The sequence below is a fragment of the Haematobia irritans genome, chromosome 2, assembly GCF_050003625.1.
Source record: "Haematobia irritans isolate KBUSLIRL chromosome 2, ASM5000362v1, whole genome shotgun sequence".
Classification (NCBI taxonomy): Eukaryota; Metazoa; Arthropoda; class Insecta; order Diptera; family Muscidae; genus Haematobia; species Haematobia irritans.
In genome coordinates, this window is record NC_134398.1 from 61,600,606 (window position 1) to 61,622,953 (window position 22,348).

The window sequence follows — 22,348 nt, forward strand, 5'->3', positions numbered from 1 at the left end:
TAAAGCAATATACTGTCCGATATAATTTTAAAATTATCTTCAGTAGAGCATTCCATTGTGTTCTTCAAAATAGCAACGAATTCATTTTCTATTTTTTTCTTTTAACTCAGGTGCTTTTTCTTTATCATATGAACGTTGTATTCGAACATACCTCTTAACAGAAGAAGCATCCTTATATAATGTCCCACAACATCTTCGACTGTCTTTATGTTTAAGCAAATGATAACATTTTAAATGTTTAAAATATTCTTCATTTTGGTTAAACACATATAACACTTGAAGCAATAATCTTTTTGTTTTTATTGACATTTTTGTTTTTCTTTTCACTGTCACAACTTTAATCAATTAACACTTTATTTTCGGCATGCGCGACCACCTTTACACTTTGATCTAAACTCCTCAACTCCTTTGATAATACTACATTCTCTGCTGTTTGAACAGCATATTTGTTTTTTCACAGTGTAAAAAACTATAATGGTGGGTTAAAAATGCCAATTTTTGTTATTCTTTATACAACACATCCTCGAATGAGCAATTTATATAAATGAAATTACCAAAACAAATTGCGACACAATGTATTTGTTAGTTACACACATCCAAAAACCCTTATATCCTTTTACATAATAATCTCTGCAACTTTCATATAAAATAACGATTTTTGAAAGCCTTCAGTAATAAATCTAAATACATAATCCCAACAAATTGGTGATTCTCTTATTATGTTTATGTAAATTTCGTTTTATCTCTAAAAACTATTGGTACGTAAAACTTAATCTATTGCTACCTAAAACTTAATAATGACACAACTTTAACTGTACTTCAAAATAATGCCTTGAAGGGATTGAAAACTATTATTGTATATCTCAGAATTCAATGTCCTTTTAATTAATATTGGCATTTCTAGATAAACTCATGCTGTGATTTGCCTCAGCAACACAATAGGTATTTTGATTTCATCTTCTTTGAGAATAAAAAGAGTAAAATTAGTTTTGATATTTTTCCGTTGCCAACTACCGAATTTCAACTGCACGTGTCATTAATTGGAATAATAGCACAAAAGCATACATTTCATTAGACAAAAGGCTTAAAGCAATATAAATTCCTTTGAACAAAAACAAACGGAAAGAAGCAGTTTTGGTATTGAAATGAATCTTTTTGACCCAATAATAAACGGCATTACTTCAATAATTTATGACGAAAGGTTTAACGGAATATGTGAAATTTATTGATAATTGTTTTGAAGCTAATATTGTTACGACCATTTACATTTAGCTCTTTTAGGCTTTTACTGTCAGTTAATAGAAACTAAATTGCAGATGTCTTGTTTCCGCTTAATATTAACCGAAAAATATTCAGCAGTTAAATTCCTAGCTGACATATCAATACTAAGAAAGGATGACAGACTTGCTCATCCAATGATAGAAGAAGTTTAGTTATATTAACGAAAAGTGTCATTAAAAGTGAGCCAATGGAACAAATTCGTTATTGCAACAAATTTGTGTTAATCAACATAACGAATATCTTCATTGTATTAATGAAAGCGTTTCGTTATATCAATGAAACATTTTTGGTGGTTCAATTTTAATTAAATTTTCCTTGTGTGTAGTACAGTTTACATTTTGTTAACTAACTAAGCATTAACAGAGTTTCATGAAAATGTGGGAAAATCTGTTAAAATTAAATTTGATGATTATGATAATTATTTAATGTATGTTAAATGGGAAAAAGCGGGCGTTTCTTTTGCAGCATTCAAAATATCAGAATCCACTCTACACAAAAAAAAAACAATCCAACGCCAAATTCAACTTATTTTTATTGCAAACAAATATTTGTTTGTAGTTAAATTTTATTATTTTTTACGAAATTTTCCACAGCCGAATGAAATTTTCCTTTTTTAAGTATGTCTCAATCATTTTATAAACTAAGCGTGTGTATAAAATGCAATGACCGTATACATAAGTTCAATATCAACTAAATCAAAAGAAAATATTCGTACGATTCCCAAAAGTAGTAAGAATGAACTACAGAATGTTTAAAATAATATAATACAATAATATATTTTTTTTTTTCAATTAAAATAAGTTAAATTTAGCGCTAGTTAAACTACGGAATGTATTTAGTTACAGCAAAAGTTTTTCATATCCCCAATCCAACAATAAAATTTTGCTCCTGAAACATGTTTGAGGCGATCCTTCTCTGTGTGTATGGAGTCCATGTTAATAAAATCATTGGTTTATATGTATATATATTTTTTTGTTGGAATATTGCATTTGGCCATTTTTCATTCCCCAGTGGTCAAAAAATGAAAAATTCCCCAATAATTCGATTTTGTGGAATTTTTAATTTTTTTTTGGGTGAATTTTTCATTTTCTAATTTATTCTAAATTTGAATACAGAAATCAAAATAATAACGAATGAAATGTAGGAGACATGTGCAAGTTTCGGACATTATCGAAATCAGCAATATTACTTGGTCGATTTCATTATAGGTGAATAGATGAGCAGTGAAGTGCTTTATGAAAATTGTGTAACATGGTAGTGAATTTTGAAATAATATCAAAACTGTACTGCACATGCTTCATCAAATGTTGCTCTGCACGTATGGAATTCATTCCTGGACGAGCAGACGAATAATAATAATAATATACTCGGTGATAATTAGTTCTATAAGGATGCTCCCAATTGTACTTATTCATAATACTATTTCCTATTGGGTAATTTATCATTTAGAAACTTTGGCAACGCAATGTTATTCTTCTGTTTCCACTCTCTTTTTCTCTCCTGTTTTGTTATTACTTCATATATTACTTCATAGGCTAGACCTAGAGCACATGCCCAAACCCTCCTGACCCTGAATCTATTTTAAATAGACTGAAACAATGCAATCCAGATCTGCCAACAGCTGATTGGAAGGTTGGCCGTTTGGATGAAGTGGATGGGCCAAGACGGCATGCAGTGTTTATATTGAACACTCAGTCTTTGCCACATCTAGCAAAGTCTCAGGGCCGTGTATGTTATGGCTTTCATTATATCCAAATCAGCGTTGCCAATTTAGCTTTTTTCCCGCTAGATTTGGCTTTTTTTGAAGACGTTTAGCGGGAAAAAAATGCATTTAGCTTTTAGCTTTTTTTCTGGCTTTTTTTCATGACCCTTTTAGCTATTTTTGGCTTTTTTTATTTTCGACATGTTCCTATTGAAATATGGATAAAACTTCGTTTTTATCTAAGCCTTGCTGCCAGAATAAGCTTTTCCACATATTTCAAAGCTCAATTGAAACATTAATAATTATTCCGGGCATTTTTGAACCAAATACACCTTGTTGTAAAGTTTTTTCCTCGTATTCATAAAAGTTATCGTAAACTTTAAATCTACTATTACCATCCAAATTCCTTATATAAACTGTCAGTAAATTATTAGGAATGTGAATTGCTTTGTACACTGACAAAATATTGTGGTGAGGCCAAAGATTTCATGTCCTTAAAATACGAACGCGAATTTTGGTTATAATAGCATTTGTGAATTTCTCTTATATAAACTGTTTTCCTTGTCCAAAAGCCGATAAAGTCGTTTTGTCCTTATAGTTAAGTGATTCAACTTAAAAATGGGTATCTTTTCATGAAAGAAGGCTAGGGTCAATTCTAAAAATTCTTAAAATTAATGAAATAGTCTTTAAATTTGTGGAGTTATTGTATCATGACCACAAACCAAAATAGCGTTCAAAAATAGAGGAGGTTTTTCAACATTTTATTTTAAAAACGTATACATAGAATAATTTCTACTTAAAGTCGAGTCTGAATTTGGAAATTTAAGTTGTCGTTAGCACGTTTTTAAAGCACTGTGATAGCTCATGAAGAAAAAAGTGAAAAAACGAATAAATTCAAATTTGACTCGGAATCAATACCAAAATCATTAGTGTACAAAATCTTTGGAACCGAACATAGAAATAATTAAGGAAATAAAGTTTTGAATGTGGTATTATTTTTTTTAACATCAAAACAACTCAATAAAAAATTGGTAGTGATAGGATCAAAACAAATCTGCTATATATTAATGGAATGGATTTACATTTACGAATAAAAGTTATTCAATATAAACTTGCAAGACAGTAAGAATGGGTTTTATTCTCTTGGGTAATATTAGGAGAAGTGTACACGTTCACGAATTTATCATTAATTCAGTTAAAACGAAATATATTGATATTTTCTAATGCAGTTCTATGTGACATTCTGCAATATATCGCACATTGGACTTGTTGATGATTAACCAGCTGACAATTGCAAGTTTACTGGGAAAAATGTTTTTACTAGGAAATATAAACGAAGGACTTCCAGTAAAAACTTGTGATAGTAATCGAATACGCAAACAGAGCTAATATGACTTAGATTTTCTTACAGTCTCACAGAAATTGAATTAAAATGAATACAATTAAAATGATATGCATTATAAGTGAAATAAAGCCTTTAAGTTTGTTAAATTTAAATCAAAAATGTGACTTTTGATACAAAAAATTTTAGCTTTTTTTTCTAGCTATTTTTTAAAATTTTTTAGCTTTTTTTGGCTAGTTTTTTGGACAAATCTAGCGGTTTTTTGTGAAACAATTCTGGCAACGCTGATCCAAATGAAGATGTATAAAAACGATCAGCTAAAGGATTCAGAAATGGACAAGCCTCTGTCTGAATCAGAAGTAAGCGGATCCTCTTGCGAAGTCGAGGGATATACCAAAGTTGAAGACATGGATAGATACCGTATGCGTGAGGAGGCTTCTACTGCCTCAGAACTCAACAAAGTTGAACCTATGGTTATTGCCAGAGTCACCGAGATCTCTGAAGAGGACATTCTTGATGACTCGATTGAAGCGGCTGATGTGACGGTTGTTGAAAATCTCGATGGTCCTACGGATCCTCCAGATAAATCTTCATCATTGTAAGGCTGCATGTGCTGCCTTAAAAGTTCTCCTGATGAAAGGGGACATAGACATAGTTCTTATTCAAGAACCATATGTTTATAGAAACAAAATATGTAAATTAAGTACTCCGGGGTTCAAACTATTGCAGTATACTGGTAATGATGTAATTCGAGCCTGTATAATTGCTAAAAACGAGCTTAACTTGTTTCTGCTTCCTTCAATGTGCAATGCAGACACTGTCGTTGCCAATTTAGAAATAGCCAAATGCAAATATTGGGTATCTTCGGTCTATATGGGACATGACAGGGAGATGCCTCCATGTGCCGTTAAGACCTTAGTTGAGGAGTCACTGAAAACAAAGATGAAACTCATTATGGGATGAGATGCGAATGCGCATCATAGTATATGGGGAAGTAGTGATACTAATGCAAGGGGAGAGTCGCTAATAGAGTTTATTTTGCGTACTAATCTGGTAGTTTGCAACAAGGGAGATGCCCCAAACTTTGTCACTAAAAACAGGCAAGAGGTTTTGGACATCACCTTGGCCTCGCAAGAACTGAATGAAATGATATCTGAGTGGCAGGTTTTAAGTGAACACAGCTTCTCAGATCATCGCTACATCAGTTTCAAATTTGATGTTCGTACCACCAAGACCATATTTCCGCCAAATGCTAGGAAAGCTGACTGGAATAGGTATAGGGAATCATTCAATATGATGATATCGGAAATACCAGAGACAAATATGAGCACTGTGCAAGATATCGAACACGCAGTGGAGAGGATTACTAAGGCCTTCAACAATTCACTGAAAGCTGCATGCCCCAAAGGGAAGCCAAGGGGGAAAAATCGACCACCATGGTGGTCTACGGAGTTAGGTAATATGAGGAAATCGTGCAGGAAGCTCTTTAACAAAGCAAAGACCACCAGAAGAATCTGAGAGGATACAAGCGAGAACTTAGAAAGGCTCAGCATAACTCTTGGAATGATTACTGCAGCAGCATTGAGAATACGACCGAGGCTTCCAGACTACGGAAGGTGCTATCATCCACGAGCTCCGCTCCAGGTTAAAACATCGGAGGGCAATTGGACAACGTCCAGTGAGGAGACGCTGGAGGTACACATACATTTTCCCGGAAATCAGAAGGTTGAACCATGCACTGGCGGTGCCACAGTGGCTCAGCGGTCGTTTCCTATCGAGGAAATTGTATCAGAATCTAGAATAAAATGGGCGTTAAATAGCTTTGGATCATTCAAATCCCCCGGACCTGATGGAATTACTCCGGCGGAGTTACAAGCGGCGGCTGACAGAATTATCCCCTGGTTGTCGGCGATATATATAGGATGTATCAACTTAGCATATATTCCACGAAAGTGGAGGGAATCAAAAGTCGTTTTCATACCTAAAGCGGGAAAAGCCTCTCACTCGAATGCGAAGGATTTCCGACCAATCAGCTTATCATCATTCCTACTTAAGATTCTGGAGAGGATGATAGATATTTATCTTAGAACTAGCGTCGATTCAAGTTTGCTCTCGAAACGACAACATGCATACTCGAAGGGCAGGTCTACTGAGACCGCATTACATGAACTAGTCAGCTTTATTGAAAGCTCACTATCTGTCAAAGAATACACAATCGTGGCATTTCTAGACATCGAAGGGGCGTTCAATAACGTCCATCCGAGCTCGATATTAAATGGACTGACAACTCTGAATGTTGATCCAGGTATACTTAGGCTGTTAGACGAACTTCTAAGGAAGAGACGCATTTCAGCCACACTAGGACAAGCAAACATACAAAGGTATGTGAACAGAGGCACTCCTCAAGGAGGAGTTCTATCACCTCTTCTTTGGAATGTTGCTATAAACGATCTTCTGGTTTCCCTAGAAAAAGAAAGGATAAAAGTTACACAAAGTTCAGCGTATGGCGTGCTTGTGTATCTCCGGCGCATTCAGCAAGACAGGAACAACTTCCCTTAATGTCATGCTGCATCTATTGCCTTTAGACATTTTGGCCAAACAGTCAGCTGCAACAACGGCTGTGCGGTTGAGCGAGCTATCGCTATGGTCGGAAAAAAGTTACGGTCACATTTCGGTCCTCAAAATAATGCCAGATGTGCCTAACGTAGTGGATTACACTTTTGCGAGACCACTTTTCGAAAAAAAGTTTGAGACTCTAATTCACAACAGAGAGGCGTGGTGTACACGGACCCCGGGGAATAAAAGATATATAGATTTATACACTGATGGCTCCAAATTGGATGGACAAATTGGTTTCGGAGTATTCTAAAGATCTGGAACTTCGAATAGCGAAAAGATTACCTGATCACTGTAGTGTTTTTCAGGCTGAAATATTAGCAATAAGAGAAGTGATGAATTGGCTGAGAAGTAATGCTCCAGCAATATTGGCATTAATATATACTCAGACAGTCAACCCTTGGACTCTGTGTTCCTCAACTCGAAAACGGCCATCGACTGCCGCAAATCTCTCAATGAGATGGCTGAGCAGCACAATATTCACCTAATATCGGTGCCTGGCCATAGGAACATACGGGGGAACTGCGAACCGGATGAGTTTGCAAGGCTAGGGACTACCTTACATATTCCAGGGGAACTAGAATCTGTTGGTATGCCACTGGCTACCTGCAAGCTCATGCTGCGTGAAAAGGCTGTTATGATGGCAAATGTTCGATGGGAGAATTGCAAGGGCTGTAACGACACCAAGCAAATATGGCCCCATTTAAACTTAAACCGTACACTAGATATGCTAGTGTTCTCGAGACGTCGGATATCACTCCTGATATCTGCTATAACGGGTCGCTGCCTGATAGGCGATTTTGCAAAAACTATAGGCGCGAAGTATAATGACTATTGTATGAGCTGTCATGATGCAGAGGAAAAGGAATCAATTAAACACCTCTTGTGTGAGTGTCCCGCATTTTGTGTAAAGCGCAAGCAACTTTTAAGAGCATATAGCTTCAGATTACTGGCGGATCTGGAAAACGTTAACTTAAGCAGTCTGCAATGTTTTTGGAAAAATCTGGTTGGTTCAACAAAGAAAAATAATCAAGAAGGTTCAGTGGTTAAAACTAGAAGTGCCCATATGTAATAGGTACTTTTAGTTAATGTGGTATCACAATGGACTGAATAGTCTAAGTGAGCCTGAATCTTAATCGGGCTGCCACTTTAACCATTTAACCATTAGACAATTTTCTTATACTATTTTTGTTTTATTTGATTTATTAATCCAATTACAAAATTAATACATTTGCTTCGTATGATATGCGATCAATTTTCTTTTTTCAAATTAGCGGAAGTCCTAAGTTGCTTCATGAAAGTTTCAAACACTTACCCAAGAAAAAAAATCTGAGATACTTTGTCTTCAAAATTGTTTAACAAAATATTAATATTACCATCTGGCAAAATTTTGTTTTGAAGAAATTTTATAAAATGCGTAATTTCTTTTAAAAGACGTGTTGGATCATTTTCATTGGATTGAAATACTTTATTAACGACTTGGACTTCATATAATATAGGCTTCGAAAACAATAAGTATAAGTGGATAATATTGTCGTTATAAAGGTCACGCAAAATGTTAGCTTTGTGGTACTTAAGATCTATGGATGATGTCTGGAAATTAAATTTTAATACTTCCCATTGACACAAAACCCTTGACACAGCAACTTCAATCGATAACCATCTAAATGACTAAGTTTCCATACATTTTTTCATATAAATTTTTATAAGACAGCCCAATACGGGAGTATTGGGTTTTTGGAAACCATCTATAGGTTTCGTTAACCAGAAATTCCATATTAGATGTTAAGTGGTCGCTCAGAGTTTCGCTTCTCTAACATACATATGTTCCAAACATATTTTGCAGGAAGCACATATATTATTGGATACTGCCGAAATATTAATATGTTTGTTTTATGTGAACATATTATATGTTTGGAAGCATTTTGAGCCCAAAAATATTATATGCTTGGAAGAATTTTCGCCAAAGAATATTGTGCTCATTCCCTCACATAATTTTCACTTCCACGAAATTTGTTAGTTCTGCCTTGCATGCAAAGGGTCGTGGGTTGAATCCCTGCTCCGACCGAATCATTTTTTTTTTTAATTTACATTTTTATATTTATACTATATTAAATTTTAATAATGAAACTTCGAAATGTGGGTTATTAAAAATTTACAGTCAGAAACAGTGCTTGATATAAACGAAATGGACTGAGCTTTTGTATAAAATATTATTTTTATACCCTAAACCACATAGTGGTCAGGGTATAATAAGTTTGATCGGCTAAAAAATGTGCCTACCAGAAATATTGATTTTAGACCCCATAAAATATATACCGATCGACTCAGAATCACCTCCTGAGTCGATCAAGTCAAATCACTTAATTATAAGGACAACACGACTTCATTGAAAAGTTTATCGACTTTTGAACATGGAAAAAAAAAAACTTTATATTAGAGAAATGCTAAGAAAATAAGCTAAGAAAAATTTGTATTCTTATTTTAAGGACATGAAATCTTTGGCCACACGACAATATTTTTTTTCAGTGTATTCTTTTTAGAGTTGTGACAGTAAAATGAAAACATTGGGAAACAGTGTAAAATTTAACAGTAAGATCTATAAAAACAAAGTTTAGTTCCTCTTTATTAATAAGTAGTCGAAGAAGAGTTGACGGATACTTTCGAAAATAAAAGCGGACATTAAGTTTGAGTTTTGCCACTAAAATTATTTCTCATTTTAACGGCAAAACTCGTATCGGTAAAACCAGAATAACATTATAACTTTTTTAGGCAAATTGCATTAAAACTTGGTGGAGAATGATCCAAAGCAACAATTGAATAAGTTTATTTTCTTTAGAATAAATTATTAAAGGAAGCAAACAACTGTTCACACCTATATAAATTTATGTGTTGGTTGTAAAATTATTGTTTCGAATTTAAATATAATGTGCTTTTGAATGGTTATCGAACTTTAGGATTCGATGGAAAAATATTTATATATTACTCGACTTCACATTCTTCCTTTATAAGAGTTGTTTGAATTTCTTCGAAAATTTCAAACTTGTGTACAAAACCCTTTTTTGTTACAAATTTTTCATTTTTGCTGGTGTCCGTCCGTCCGTCTGTCCATGTATCTGTTGTTCACAGGATTCCGGTCGCAATTATTAACCGATTTTGATTTTGAAATTTGGTACAGAGAGTTTCTTGGGCACAAGGACGAACGCTATTAAATTTGGAAGAAATCGGATCAAATTTAGATATAGCTCCCATATATATGTATCGCCCGATTTCGACAAATGGGGTCACGTTGCGCTTTTTTTCAAACGGATCGTCACCAAATTAGGCATAAGGTAATCTTTTCCATCGCCCTTCAAGTCTGCAACATTTCATCCAAATCGGTTCAGATTTAGATATAGCTCTCATATATATGTATCGCCCGATTTTTCTAAATTTGGCAATAAAACCCTTATTTATCAACCGATCTTACCCAAATTTGGCTAAATGTAGTCTTCTGTAGCACTAACTATATGTGCAAAAAATCATCGAAATCGGTTCAGATTTAGCTATAGCTCCCATATATATGTACCGCTCGATTTTTCTAAATTTGGCCATAGAACCCTTATTTATTACCCGATCTTACTAAAAGTTGGCTAGATCCAGTCATCTATAGTACTAACTATATACGCAAAATTTCATCGAAATCGGTTCAGATATAGATATAGCTCCCATATATGTATCACCCGATTTTGAAAAATTCGCCCCTAATAACCTTATGTTTGACCATACAGGCCTCATTTCTTAACTGATCTTACTCAAATCTTGCACAAGGTAACCTTTTGTGGTATAATCAAACCAGCAAAATATTGTGCAAATTGGTTCAGATTGAGATATAGCTTCCATATATATGCATCGCTCGATTTTCCCGAATTTGGCCATAGTACTCTTATTTATTAACCAATGTTACTCAAATTTCATGTACTAGCTGATCGTTCTTATATGTACTTGTAGCTCTTACATAAGAATATTGCTCGATTTTTTACAAATTTGTATTTATTACCCACACTAATGTAACGATTTTCTCTTTTTTAATAATGGGCTCAATATTAGTGGCACACTATCTCCGTAGGTGCAACATCAACACAGCCAGTGTTGCTAGAAGTAGGGGAAATTCCCTATATGTAGGGTTTTTCTAATATTTAGCGTCTTGTAGGGACGTAGGGCCATAATGTAGGACATTTTCACTCAACACAATTTGTAATAATTTTTACATTTTGGTGGCTCTAGAGGAGGAAATTAGAAGCCGGCAAGTCTTGATATTTAACAATGTGTGGTAAACTTTATTCCTGTAGAAAATTTTGTCAACATTTTATTTCTATAAAACATTTTGTCAAAAATTTTTTTCAAAATATTATTTCTACAAAAATTTTTCTCAAAATTTTATTTCTGTGGAATTTTGTCTCAAAATTTTATTTCTATAGAAAAATTTCTCACAAAAATTTGTTTATAGAAACTTTTTCCAAAATTTTATTTTTAGAAAGATTTAACAAAAAAGATTACTAATTTGGGTAGAATTCTACCAACTGTGGCAACCGTGGTCATAATACAAATTTATATTCTATGTTATATACGTTGCATATTCATGTTTTATGATAATAAAGTACTTAGAACCATTTTTGTTTTGTAAAATTTTTTAAATTTAACGAAAAATATATTAGGGAGAATTGTTTGGGAATGTATAGGAAAGTAGGGAACTTTTTTTGTCCTTGTAGGGTAAACCGAACATTTTCCCTGGCAACATTGACTATGAGCTATAGTCAGATTGACACAAAGCACCCATAGACATGTACCCCTTAATTTTCTTAAATATGTAACTGCGGTTTATCTCCCAGACCTATATGTTACCTCACAAATACTTATGATTACTAATTCTAAAATGGTTTAGGGTATGATATAGTCGGCCCCGCCCGACTTTCTACTTTACTTATTAGGCGTGAACAGTTTTTTACTAGCATTTAACACCATTTTAAATGCATTTAAAACTTATCGTGTTTTGCACTTAATTTCATTTTTACCTTTAAGCCGGTATTAAGTGTGTATTATCGCTCTAAAATGACCCCGTTTTGCCTTTTACCTTTCTTTAATAATTCATTTTAAAGAAAATAAACTTTTTCAATGGTTTAGGTGCAAAACTCGAACTTAGTGCCCGCTTTTATATTTGAAGGTGTCCGTCAACTCCTCTTGGACTACTTATAAATAAAGAGGAACTAAACTTTGGTTTTATACATTTTACTGTTTAATTTTTCACTATTTCCTCCTTTTTCATTTTACTGTCCGAACTCTTAAAAGAGTATAGTGCTCTTTCCTTATTTTTATGAAGATCCCTTTGTAATTTTTGTATATTTTCTACTGATTTTTTTAATTTCCTTTGCCTGAATATTTTGACTTAGTCCTCGTACGTTCCGATTTATTTTTACGAGCCAAGAAAAACATTTTGCCAATAATGCCAAATTGATAAACAAAACACATGTCCACACCTACATAAAATGCTGCTCTCAAGGCGAAAACACAGGCTGTTTTTTTTTTTTTTTAATGTCTATTCTCTTGGTTCCGGATGTCTATTCTCTTTACTCCGTACACGCAAAAAAATAATTCTTTCCTCCCAAACGAAATTTTAGACAAACAAAGTTCGTTTCTCATTTGCTTTTCCCTGTAAGGAAGTGTATTTGGATATGTATTTTGTATATACTTTTTGTGATAAACGTTTATTCTTTTCCAGGATGTAAAAACAATTTCATAAAGACAAACTCAAAAAAAAAAAAAACATTGTTTTCGTGCTAATTGCATTTTCCCTCACATCTTTCTCACATCCACGAGGTTTTTTAGTTCTTAACACCTTATCCAGTAATACCAAAAATGTAGAAGAAATTATACGATTTTATAAATTGTTAAAAATTTTTTACCTTTCGCCTGGACGGAGAATCGAACCGCGGACCATGCACTTTGTAAGCCAACACACTAACCACTGAGTTATGGTCACCAATAGATAAATATCCATATAAGTTACATTTATATAGCATAGCTTGCGGCGCCCACGAACCGAATAAACAAAGTTTATTTAACAGAAACAAACATTTAGTTTGGCACCGTGGAGCAGTGGTTGCTACGTCCGACTTGCATGTCAAGGGTCGTGGGTTCGATCCCTGCTTCGACCACAGTGTTTGTTTTTTTTTACATATATTCCAGATATGGTCGGAAGATTCCGAGAAAATGTTCAACATTACATTCTACTATATTAAATTTTTGCTATGAACTGTAAAATATGTCTTATTAAAAACTTAAAGTCAGAAAAGAACAGTGTTTGATATAAACGAAATGGACTGTGTTGTTGGTTCACAAATAACTTTTTTTATCGAAAAAATAAAAATTTTGTTACAAACGAATTTTTTTGGTGATAAAAGTGTATATTTTCGAAGCAATTCAAAAAACTCTAACAAAAGAAAAGCGTTTTCGGTACACGTTTTCCAAACTTTTTTTTTTCTTTGCGTGTATACTCATTCTAATATTCAAATTAAATAATATTTAGACTTAAGCATATCAAATTTTTGGCCTTATCATAAAACAGTTTTCCGAAACAACATACAAGCGGTTTCACAGAAAGTGCTCTCATTTGATTCTCTCGCTGTGTTATGTTGATATCTTTCGTCAACCCTCCCGGTTTCCATCTCTATTTCCTTCTCTATACTCTCTCTGTCGCTCTCTGAATAAAATATCACAACATATATATGTTTACTCGAAATTTGTAAATTTATATATGTTTACATTCACACATATTATTTTTATGAAACAATCATGCCCCAAACATAATATATTCTAACATATTAACAAAGATGTCCCAAACATTTAGTGTTAGTTTAGGAACATTACATGTTTGCACGTAAATATATTGTGTTTAAAAATTGTCCCCGAAACACATTTTGTTTATATTAGAACATATGAAAAACATATTTTTCTAACAGTGTATGAAACTGCAAAATGTGTCTTATTAAAGACTTAAAGTCAGAAAAGAACAGTGTTTGATATAAAAGAAATGGACTTTGTTGTTGGTTCATTTTTTTTTTATTGAAAAAAAAAAAAATAAAAATTTTATAACAAACGAATTTTTTTGGTGATAAAAGTTTAAAACTTTCGAAGAAATTAAAAAAACTAACAAAAGAAAAATGTTTCGGTACATGTTATCAAAACTTTTTTTTGCAAGTATTAATTGTACTCCTTGTGCAAACTTTATAGCAGTGTAAACGAAATAACAAAATATAATCGCCATAATTAAAACTGATATGTTTTCGAAGTGGAATATATTAATAATACTATAGTTTGTCTGTTTTTTTCGAACAATTTTGCATTTTGGAATTGCGTATTTGTGTTATTGTTTTTGAAAAATACACTTTTTGAAATTTAACAATTTTCTATTTGTTTTAGACAATTTTGCATTGCTATTTTGGGAATTTTTTATATTAGTTTTGGGACATTTTTCAAGGAGCCACTACGGTACACTAAAGTATTTCGTATAACAACAGCCTCGAATGCGCATCAAAGATGATAAATGTATTATGAATAAAAAAGAAAAGAAGTATATACGGCCGTAAGTTCGGCCACGCTGAATCCATACGTGCTATATATTATACATAAAAAGGCAGATTAAATACGTACATAATTCAGTTCTTGTCCGGTATATATAGGGAAGTCTTCAAATAATTACGAACCGATATGAAGTTTTGCATGGTAATTAGAGAGCCAGAATTGAAATATGGGGGTCGGTTTATCTACGGGCTGTAAATAACTACAGACCGATATGGACCAAGTTTGGTATGGTTATTTGTGGCCATATACTAGTACAATGTACCAAATTTCAACTGAATCGGATGAATTTTGTTCCTCCAAGAGGCTTCGGAGGTCAAATCTGGGGATCGGTTTATATGGGGGCTATATCTAATTATGGACCGATATGTACTAATTTTTGCATTGTTGTTAGTGTCTATCTAATAACACAAAACATAAAATTTGTTCCTCCAAGAGGCTTCAAAACCAAATCTGAGGATCGGTTTATATGGGGGCTATATATGATTATGGACGGATTTTTGCATGGTCGTTAGAGACCATATTCTAACATCATGCACCAAATTTCAACCAGATCGGATGAAAGTTGCTCCCCCAAGAGGCTCCGAAGGTCAAATCTTGTCATGGTTGTTAAAGACCATATATTAACACCACGTACCAAATTTCAACAGGATCGAATGAAATTTGCTCCTCCAAGTGGCTCCGAAGGTCAAATCTTGGGGGTCGGTTTATACACTGAACGGAAAAACTTCATCAATATGACGATTTTCAGCATTAATTTGATGAAATGTTTCTTCGATTTTGAGCTTACAGCGCATTTCATCATCATAATGAAAAATTTTACATCAATTTTTCATCAAATATCTTCATCAATTCAATGAAATAGTTTCATCATCTTGAAGAAAAAGTATCATTTAATTGATGTATTTTTTTCTTCATTTTGATGAAAAAAGTTATTCAATTTGATGTCCGATAATATCTATATAATGAATATTCTACATCATTTCAATGATAGGTATTCGTCAAAAGTATGTAATTTATTCATTAAATTTACATTACTTCAATGAATAAATGCCATCAATCTAATGTATATTTTACATTTAATCAATGAAACCATAACATATGTTAGAACTGATTACTGATTTCATTAAATCAATGAAAGATTTTCATCAACTTGATGACCAAAAATTTATGTAAGTGTTTTTCAAATGAAAACAAAATACATCAAATTGAACACAGATCAAAACAATGTATATTTTACATTTAATCAATGAAACCATAACATATGTTAGAACTGATTTTTTTTCCGCTTTAGAAACGCCGTTCTAAATTGTACAAAATCCAATATAAATACAAATGTTTTACGTCTGTTATGAAATATTATTTTATTAAAAAACTTAAAATTATTCAAAACCTTTTCGACCATTAATATACATTTCTATATTTGGTATGTATATGATAATAAATTAAAAACTTACATAAATATAAATACTTCCAGTGTTTCAATATAATGTTAACATAAATATATTGTAGGTTATTTGTTTTTGCTATAATTGAATTCGTTCAAAACGTTTAGTATTTTCGAAAATTTGTTTGTATGAACCGAATTCATATCATAAAAGTATTCTTGTACAAAGATCTAAAATTGATTGGGTGCCCCGGGGAATTGTGAAATAAATATAAAAACAAGCTTTTGAAGCAAGTATCCAGTGCTCGCTGGAAATCAGCAAAATGCAGCATTGCATGGTCTAGATAGACGTAGTAATTATATTCAATATCTTCTAAATTAACATCTCCAACAACAAAAATAAATGGTTGAATATTCTCATTTCCCTTTTCTAAACAATTTAAATGGTTGTCTACTTATTGAAAACTTTCTGCCGGGAATATTGACGATTCTTGGGAGTCTTTTATGTTGTATTTTCCATACGTTTTCTTTCCATCTTTATATTTTCGGACATATTTTGCTGTTGGATACAAGTAGCCATGTAGGCACCATATCAAACGCATCATAAATAAAGACATGTTTGAGGCTATAAAGATATATATAAATAGTAGTTATTTAATTATATGCGTAATTGTACTTATTAAATTTTTTCGTAACTAACCTGCGTTTGATAGATCAATTTTATCGAAAACTGACTTAATTCCAGCATCTTTAATATATTTTTCCTTCTTAATCTCATTATACACAGATATTAGTTTTGTTTCCCATTCGAATATTGGCGTGTAGTCCTTATATAGTACTCCGAAGTCCATGTTAATCTAAACGAAACATTAACATTTACATGTACCAAAAATATTAAATTAAGGTGGACGTTAAAATTAAGTTACTTGCCAACTTTGCTCTAAGACACTCTTTATACTGTGGCCAGGCTTTAAATATATCCTTAAGGCTGTCGTGTTCGTCAAATATTTGACGTTTAGTTGTGAATGCGCTGTTACATATCGTACACCTGAATGTATCACTATTTTGGAAACCATGAAGTGTTTGTAAATGCCACAAATATTTTTCTATATTATTAAAATTTCTCGAACAAATAAAGCACTCCATTTAAATTTACAACACTTCCCAATAAACACAGGATGAGCGTTTTTCAAATGCAACAACTTTTCAGTTTGAGGGTAAATATAATTTTCAACATAAATTCAACTTGACTTGAAATAGCTCATCTTCAATACATCTTCAAATTGTTTGCGAATTACTTCCAATTTGCCAAAATGTTGACGAAATCTTTGAAAAGGTGTTGAATATAATATGAGAAAACTTTGACAAAACACTACCCTAAAATGCAACGAAAAAACCATGTGGTTTTCAATATTTATTTGTGCAACGAAGTTCGTGGTCAATTGCAAGAAATTAAAATAAAATGGAAAATTTTAGACAAATAACCAAATAGTTTATAAAAATAGGTAAGTGAAAATAAAAAAATGAAATAAAACTTTAAGGAAGTCACTAAATGTATATCTCTTTGAAGAAAACTAAAATTATGAATTCTACGTTCTTGAAAACATTAAAAAGCTGACCGATGAAAAAATGGTGGACAATTAACTGGAACTGCTTCAAATAGTTTATAATAATTGGTACGTCAATATGAAAAATTAGATCAACACTTTAGAGAAGTCTCTAAATTTAAATCTCTTTGCAGAAAACTAAAATCTTTGGATGCTACATTCTTGCAAACATTAAGAAGCTGACCAATGAAAAATGAGTGGCTTATCGACAAGAAAAAGTTTCCAGAAACATTACAAGTGCAACCAATTAAAATTGTTAAAAACAACAAATTGTTGAAATCAACAACTTCTGGATGAAAATGTGCATCACATCGTCAGTTTAATTCATATGCTATTATCAGTTTAAAATGGATATATTGTGAATTCCTTCTGCTGGAAATCAATTTTAACACGCGGTCCAGTACGTTCCTAATTTCAAATTGCCCGCATGTTAATAAATTTTAATGCTGTTTTATGACACCAACAGGAAGGAAATCGAATTATGAATGCAAAAGTCTTTACTAATAATGTTTAAGATATTTAAAGTTGTGTTGTTTTTTTTTTTTCTTATATGTTGATATGTTTAATAAGATTATTATTTATCAATTGGTATTGTAGTATATTATGTAGTGTAGTGTATTATTATATATTTTATTTTGATGAAAATGAATAAATTATACAAAATTCATAGAATTTTGGCTTTGACTTTCAATTTGAAGTGGGGATATCATTCATACAAATTTAGGTTGGAAAGTATTTGCAACGATGTTAATTTTGAATTTGACTCGCATCGACAATTGTTTGACAAGTTATTGAGTAGCAATGCATTTCAATTTGAGGATAACACTTGAGATATTATTGCTAATGTGTTGAATTTCACTGTTGAGGGTAATGTCTGTTTTTTGTTGAGAACGCGATTTTCTCAACAATTTCTCAACTTGAATATTACCCTAATCCTTTGAAAAAAAGTTTGAAAAATTGTTGAAATTTAGCATTTTTCAAACATTTGTGTTTATTGGGTTACAATATCTCTAATTCACAAAAATATTAAAAACAAGTTTTTCAACGTCCGATCACAATGAATGTCATTTTAAAAATGAATGTATTTATTCTTCAACCACTATTTCACTCGCTGCAGATATAACGGGGGTTCCTCTATTGGCATGTCAGAGATGTGACTTTGAATTTTATGCTCGTTTTTATATTTATACGAACACTGCTAACATATGTATCATGGCTGAACAAGAAGGTTAAATCATGGGCCCATATGATTACAATTTTTTTATTTCGACAAAATTTTAAGATGTCAAAATCATATGTTTATGTTGATTGCAGCTCTTCAAATGACACTGCATAGCAAATGCATCTCAAACAAACTCGCGCATTCATAGCTGGAGAATTGTTCAAAGATGACTTGAGTATCTTGATAACATATTCCAGACCCAAAATACCACGCACACCAGTTTTTAAACTGCATCATAAACTGGTTTTGTTAATAGATGGCGAAGATCCATTTGACTGACTTCCATTCTTAACTTTGGTGGGTATTATAGTCTTATTTGTCTCATATCGGCGTTCCTCGGATGAATTATCCACTTCACAATCACTCATAGGTGACACAATTAAATTTGAACCTTTATTTTTCTCTGGATTTTAATTATTTTTTCAGGACAATTGAAAGAATAAATAATTGCCACTTTTACCAATGCCATACGATTCTTTTATCAGCTGATTTTGACTTCTTAAAATTGTAAACAACATATTGAAATTTGTTGTTTTTGTTATCGTGATTCAACCTCCTTATTCAGCCATGATATGTATATTCTTATTCAATATTACGTTGCTCACACGTAATAACTCCCATACCTGCATACGTGTACGACACACACAATTCTTTTGTGTGTGTGAGTGTGTGTTTTAGCAATAAAAGCACAAACAACTTTACAAAGAAACAATAATATCATATTTCACGTTTTTGTAGTTTGTTTCCTATTTATCCAAATTTAAATCATTCATCACTTAAAAAGGCTTATAATAATTAAAATATGTGGAAATAATGCAGTTTTTGGAGTTTTTTTTATATATGGGGCGGAAAATTAGAAACTAAAAATAGATGATGAAAATTTTCGTCAATTTGATTACTGATTTCATTAAATCAATGAAAGATTTTCATCAACTTGATGACCAAAAATTTATGTGTTTTTCAAATGAAAACAAAATACATCAAATTGAACACAGATCAAAACAATGTAATTTCTACATCAATTTGATGAAGATTTTTTGATGATTTTTTTTCATTAATTTGATGATGTACTTTTCTATCGGTGTCGTCAGTTCAGTGGAATTAGGGATGTTCAAATAGTTTGTCAGTGGTTTCGTTTTCTCCAGCTACAAATCAGTTTTACCCTTTTCATAATGTGTCACGGTTTCCGATATTCAGTACTAGAAGCAAATAGGCCTATTGCCTGGATATAGACAACCATAATATAAGTAAACTCCTTATTGTGCCTATACCACAACAAAATTTAATTAAATTTATCGCAGCGCTATAATGGGTCTAAGTAGGAGATTTCCTTCCTATATGTAATCATTATCATTTGCTTAAGATGTCATAGATTTATCAAAAGAAATCTTTTCTGTAGTTTTCTTTTTATTTGTTTTACGCTCATTAAGTTTTATAGTGGAAATAAACCCTTATGCATAACATACGCTCACATAAAGCGTAAATAATCCTTTGATTTGATATCACGAATTAAGGTCGTGAGGGTAACTAATTTTCTATGTCTTTCAAAGACTATAATTAAACTGCTATTTATATTTGGGATATTTTACGCCTTTTGAGTGGAACGAAAAATTGTGATGGAGAGAGATAATTATAAAAATGTCATGATATTGTAATGGTTTCGGGTGAAAATCTTTATGAAATGTCTTTTATGCAATCTCTTGCGGCAATGAACGAATAATCATGTTTTTTTACATATATCATATATCACATACATATATCAAAATCTCTTAATTTGCCAATAGCCATATAATCAATTTTTGCTTCTGGACAAATATTCCTTTGTTATAAAAAATTAATGTCTTGTGGAAAATTGCCTATAAAGATTCAGTTTAATCAATTATTCGATTCAAGATTTAGGGAGAGGAGAAATGTATATATGAATTATAAGAATGTTCCCATAAATATAATTTTTTTTTCATAAAAAATATGAAATCATTATTTGAATCGGTAATACGGTCCATATAATTTAATGTTTGAAAATTATTGCATGCAAATGGTATAAAAGCGTAAGAAGTACAAGCACTGTTGACACTCGAGCTAAAAATAAGCTAAAAATTACAAAAAAAAACTGATAAATAAAACATTTTATTTTGCGGTTTTTGACAAATATTTTTTTTTTATTATTATGAAAAAAAATTTCTTCGAATGAAATGTTTTATTATTTTAATAGAAGTGCGAAAATTTATTTGGGTGCTTAAATATCCCTTGAATCATTAATATATCGAAGTTTTAAATATTTTTAGCTTGCAAAATGCATTGCGCTAAAAATGTTTAAAGATGTCGACTTAATGTTAACTTTATAGAAAGTTTAATGTTATAAGTTATTTGTTGTTGATTGTTCAAGAGGCATAAATTCATAAAAACATCAGTTTTAGTTCAGTCAAAAACATAAACAGGTTTTATTCTAAAGAAAATAAGATATTATAAAATTACATATGTATGAACAAATTTAAGTAAAGAAAACTTACGAAATAATTTTCCCCATACAATTATAATGAAAAAACAAGCAACAATAAAGAAAAATCAATAGAGAGAATATAGCAAACAAAAAATTAATTTCAAAGCATACTTAGGTTTTAAATAAATAGGAATTACAAAGTAGTCACATAGCAAACGAATAAATTGACTTCAAAGCATACTTAGATTTAAAATTACATATTAATTGCAAAGTAGTAATGTATATAATTAAATTTAACCAATAACATACTATCCCCCGTAAATCGCTACAATAAAAGATTTACAAAATTCAGTTAGTTTCAATAATTGCCAACTTGGAAATAGGTCTTCGCATCACTCCTCCTTCAGTTTGCACACTTGCGGTTCTTGAAATTCCATCTTTTCCAGGGAATAGTTGTAAAACTCTTCCCATTTTCCAATGCGATCTTGAAACATCCGTATCAATAATATACACCAACGAGCCAACGGATATAGGATTCGAGGGTAAACACCATTTGGTACGCCTTGTTAAATCTGGTAAATATTCTTGAATCCATCTTTTCCACCAGCAATCCTTTAAACTCTTAAGTATTTTCCATTGTTTTCGGAGGCAAAGATCTTTAGGGTCATATGGAGATGGAGTTTGAGTTGAGTTTGTATAACCCAAAAGAAAGTGATTTGGGGTTAATGGTTCGGGTTCGTCGATGGAGATCGGCAAGTGTGTTAGTGGCCTCGAGTTTACAATGTTTTCTGCTTCAATAAGAAAACTGCGAAACGTCTCTAATCGGGGAGACTTTTCCCTTAGCACAACCGCTAAAACCTTCTTGACCGATTGTACCAGCCGCTTCCAATCTCCTCCTTGACTCGGGTTTTGGGGAGTATTAAATATCCATTTAATACCAAATGGAGCCAATTTACTTGTTACGGTCTTTAAATCGATAAATCCTTTTTCTCCAGCTAGTTCTTTATGTATGCCAATAAAATTTGTTCCATTATCACTTCTAAACTGGGTTGGAACACCCCGACGATTCATAAAATTCCTGAGGGCTAATATAAATGAATCGGTTGAAATATTTTCCACTATCTGAAGATGGAT

General features: G+C 32.1%; 1 long non-coding RNA gene across 1 annotated transcript; it reads left to right on the forward strand.

Annotated features, from left to right (window-relative positions):
• Positions 1-17,365: 17,365 nt before the first annotated feature.
• On the forward strand, positions 17,366-18,026 carry LOC142227619 (uncharacterized). Its single transcript, XR_012719930.1, has 3 exons — positions 17,366-17,450; positions 17,516-17,621; positions 17,687-18,026. It is a non-coding gene; the product is annotated as an uncharacterized LOC142227619 (long non-coding RNA).
• The last annotated feature ends 4,322 nt before the right edge of the window (positions 18,027-22,348 follow it).